A 4376-nucleotide genomic window follows, 5' to 3' on the forward strand; every position below is an offset into this window, starting at 1 on the left:
AGGCTCTCGGGTTTAATTTACTCAAGACCGTTAACATGTAAAGGTGTAATTCACTACAAGCCCGGTAAGTGGCACCAATAGGCCTGGGAGGTACGAAAATGGGCGGTATGAAGAGTCTTCTAAAACGTGCTAGGGGCAGCGTGCTGAGCTTTCCTCCTCCTCCTCCTTTTTCTCCATGTAGGGGAGAGAACTGATGCGTTTAGCAGGCAGTATTTTAAAAGCCTGCCATGAGCACAAGTGGAGAAACATATCTTTGTGACAACAATATTCCCAGAGCTGGGTTGGCCTCTGCAGCGCTGGCACTGTATGTGACTTTCACAATGCTTTCTTCCCATCCCAAAACCCAAGAGCAGACCCACATGTTGTAGTCCTCCAAGCCTTTACATTGGTTTTCCTCTTCTTGCCATCACAACCGTTGTCTTGTAGTGTTGTAATGCTATGTTAGCATACTTTCCTTATGTGCTGGAGTGGTGATGACACACAAATAGTGGTATTTTGGAAGTATTTCTTGTTATATCATGGGGAATTTAGTATGAAAGGCTCTGACTCATATTTTCCTCTGCATGCTGTCATGTGAAGCTAGGAACATGAACCAGCAATCAGTGCAGTCAGTTCTCGAGTCTTGGTTTTTCCTACTACCTTTCAGTCTTCAAACGTATGTAATTTATCTGCAAGCAGAAGGAAAGGGGAATCATCTGTTTAAGCCTCTTAATTCAGAATCTGAAGGAGAAAACATTTTTCCTTTAAGAAAATAACCTTTGCAATGTATGAAGCACCACCAACAAAAGAAGACAACTTCTACAGTGCCGCCCTCCTTCCCCTCTTCCTCCCAGCTTTCCCTTCGTAACATGTCTTTCCTGCAAGGAGCCTCTGGTGCTTGAGGAAGACTTTTAGAGTCACAGTTTACATTAAAAATTGGTTTCTGTGGAAGGAGGGGCACACAGGATGATCTGAAAACAGGATGTGTTTTGGACACATTCCTCTGGTTCTCTATTTTGGTTGTACTGGAGATTCATTTCCTTTTCATAACTGCTTGTAGTTCAGTGACCTGCTGGATGAGTCAGTTCTAATGCATTACCTTCAATCATAATGACTGAAGCTTTTTTGAAGTATACTCTTTAGAAAACAGAAACACAGCAGTGTTTAAGTTGCAAGTTAAGAAGGAGAGAAATGCTGTCTGTACCACAGAGTACTGTCATTAAGACCGTTTAGATTTGCATGCACTAGCCAGCTCTAAGCTGCACTCAGAATAAGCAGGTTCACTTCAAGCGGTATGTTTGATCTGCAACACAGTCTCCCTGTGGTTTTGCCCGTATGGCAGAATTAAGTATTACAATTTTAATGGATTATAAATTAATGGTGTAAACCGTGGCATTAATGGTGTAAACCATTCATTTGGTTTAAATATGCTTATACTGAGATTGTTTAAATGAGCCCTGGAACTTAAAGAAGGTCCACTTTTAGCACTACTATAACAGCAAACCTTGAAGTTAAAAGAACTTACAGATAAGAGTCTTACGGTGCTTTTCCTTTCCGAACTGAACTCAACATATTTTAAGAAATTTTTGTTCACCTGATAATGACTTGATTTAGCCTTTTCTATACAAAGTTGACAGCATATACATCTGGAAAATTCAGACATTTAGAGCACGAGAGTAAGGGAGAGTACTATTCTTTGTAAAGACCACAAGAATTGAACTTACGCATTCATCTTTTCTAAAGTACTACGTAAAAGCAGGACATATGGACATACCAAATGCAGTAAGACAAAGTGTAGAATGAGCACAGAAGTATCTGCCTGCAATGAAAAACTTATTTACTGCAACTGGAGAATAAGTTAACATTATTTTTAAAGGGGTGTCACGTGATGGTCATCAAACAGTAATAAATTGCAGAGGCATCTGCCAAAACCAGAGCTGTTACAGATATACATCAATAATATTATGATATTAGTTAGCAGAGTCCAAAAGCTAAAGAGCACAGCTCGGGTTAATGATTTGCAGTGAGGTGGTATTTGGGACAAGCGTGCCTTATAAGATTATCTTTTGTAGGACTTGGACCTGTGGATTCCAGGTAGCTCAAAATAACAGGGTTCTGGTTCTACCAATGTGTTTTAAACTTGACTGTTTTTTTGAAACCTTGTACTTAGACAATTAAGATGTAGATTTTCCTACAATTTCGTATGCATTGAACAGAAGAGCTTGATCAAAGACATCTTTCCACGCAGTTCTCCTTACTTAACCAGTCTCACCTTTGAACTGACAGGCAAAGAGGTTTTTAAAAGCTCAAGGTAATGACATCTATCCTCTGAGAGAGTAAAAATGAGTGGGAATGAAGTAGCAATGTAATCTTTTGGGTTTTTCTTTTTTCCTTAAAAATGTAGGTGTTGGTAAAATAGTCACAAGTTTTCATTATCAGGTATCATAGCGCCTTGGTTACTGAGCCTTAACAGCTTTGATAGTACTCCTCAGGGCTTTACTAGGGTATTGCAAAGTGTACATTGTACAATTCTGGGTTTTCCCATTCTAAAAGATCAAAAAATGCAACTCTTAATTTTTATATCTTGCTTTTAAAGTTCATGGCTAAGTAAACATCTGTCCCTTGAATCTGGCAGACTGGCACTTTCCCAAACCCGACGCAGTATTGCAAAGCACTGGTGTAACTGAAGAGGGAAGTAATTTGCATTATTTTTCTATAAAACTCCTCTTGTGTAACAGATGGTGATCGCAAACATATTGCTCCAGAGACATATGGAAGCCTGTTTGTTCCATAAAACTCAAGAGTGAATATTAACCCCAAAATTACTCTCGTCAGTGCTGAAATACGATTGTGTAGTAATCTTCAGTATGGGCGTCACAATACATAGCAACTCACGTCTCTGAAAAAACAGATACAGGGAAGTGTTTCAGAGATTAGTTTTTTATTTGCCATTTCCTATAATATGATGATTCATGCTAGTCTGAAAGAATTAACCAATTTGGCTTAACTGCCACAGTGCCAGGTTGCCATTATTGTGTGTAAGATTTAGTCTTGTAATGAGTACCATAACAACCCATCTTAACATCTGAACAGCCCCACCGCTAATTATACAATGCAGCAACGAACCAAGCTGGCACGTTTCGAAAGCCCTGAGCTCAGCAGAGGTCTCCAAGTGTGTAAAAAAAGAACTGGCAATTCCCCCCATCCTTGTTTTGTTGCCTTGATCCTGCTCTGTCAGATGGTATCCTGGTCTCCCAGAGGTCTCAAACAATGAAATTTGTACTTGAATCACAACACAGCCTCTGTCATGTAAAATTAGATCTTGATCCAGTTAACGGAAAGCTCGGTTATCCTTCACCTTCTGCAGAGATTTACACCAGCTCTGTCATTGGCTTTTTGATGGTTTGTTATGACAAACATGTACTGGCCAGGAACACCACCAAACTGAGACCCTTGACAAGAAAGGTTTGGAATAACTGGTAACTAGGAGCAGAATAGCTTTTGAGTTTTCAAGGTTTATAATGGCTAAAATATTTTCCCTTTTTTTAGTGATTCTTTGGAATACTTTCACAAATACAGCTGTAGCCAGGCGTTGGAACAGTTTAGTCCTGTTTCACCCCATCAAATTGTATGTTAGTGTCTCACTGAATGATTTTGTCGTGTGTTTGGAATGTGGAGGCTAACCCTGTATGACAGCTTTGAACCTCCTTAAGTGAGTTCAGAGGAGGCCATGGAGGTGCTGCGAGGGCTGGAGCGGCTTTGCTCTGGAGCCTGGCTGAGAGAGCTGGGCTGGGGCAGCCTGGACAAGAGAAGGCTCCTGAAGGGGAGACCTTAGAGCAGCTCCAGTGCCTAAAGGGGCTGCAGGGAACCTGGAGAGGGGCTTGGGACAAGGGCCTGTAGGGACAGGCCAAGGGGAATGGCTTGAACCTGCCCGAGGGGAGACTGAGCTGAGCTCTTGGGCAGAAGCTCTTCCCTGTGAGGGTGCTGAGGCGCTGGCACAGGGTGCCCAGAGAAGCTGTGGCTGCCCCATCCCTGGCAGTGCTCAAGGCCAGGCTGGACACAGGGGCTTGGAGCAAGCTGCTCCAGTGGAAGGGGTCCCTGCCCGTGGCAGGGGCTGGAACCGGCTGAGCTGTAAGGTCCCTTCAACACAAACCAGGCCGGGGTTCTTGACTGTTTACCGTGTCACTTGAGCACATAAATGTATGACGGTTTACAAACCCAGCTGGCTCCTACGGGGAGCTCAGCCGGCAACGGAAGAAGGAAGGCAGGCACCGAGGAAAGCGACACCACCCCCGCCGCCGTCACCTCCTCCCCCGGCCCGGCCCTCCCGGCCGCACCGGGCACTTCCGGCGCGCCGTGACGTGTGGCGGCCGTGCCGCGCTGAGTGGGCGCTGGGC

Source organism: Lathamus discolor, chromosome 8 (assembly GCF_037157495.1).
Source record: "Lathamus discolor isolate bLatDis1 chromosome 8, bLatDis1.hap1, whole genome shotgun sequence".
Taxonomy (NCBI): Eukaryota; Metazoa; Chordata; class Aves; order Psittaciformes; family Psittacidae; genus Lathamus; species Lathamus discolor.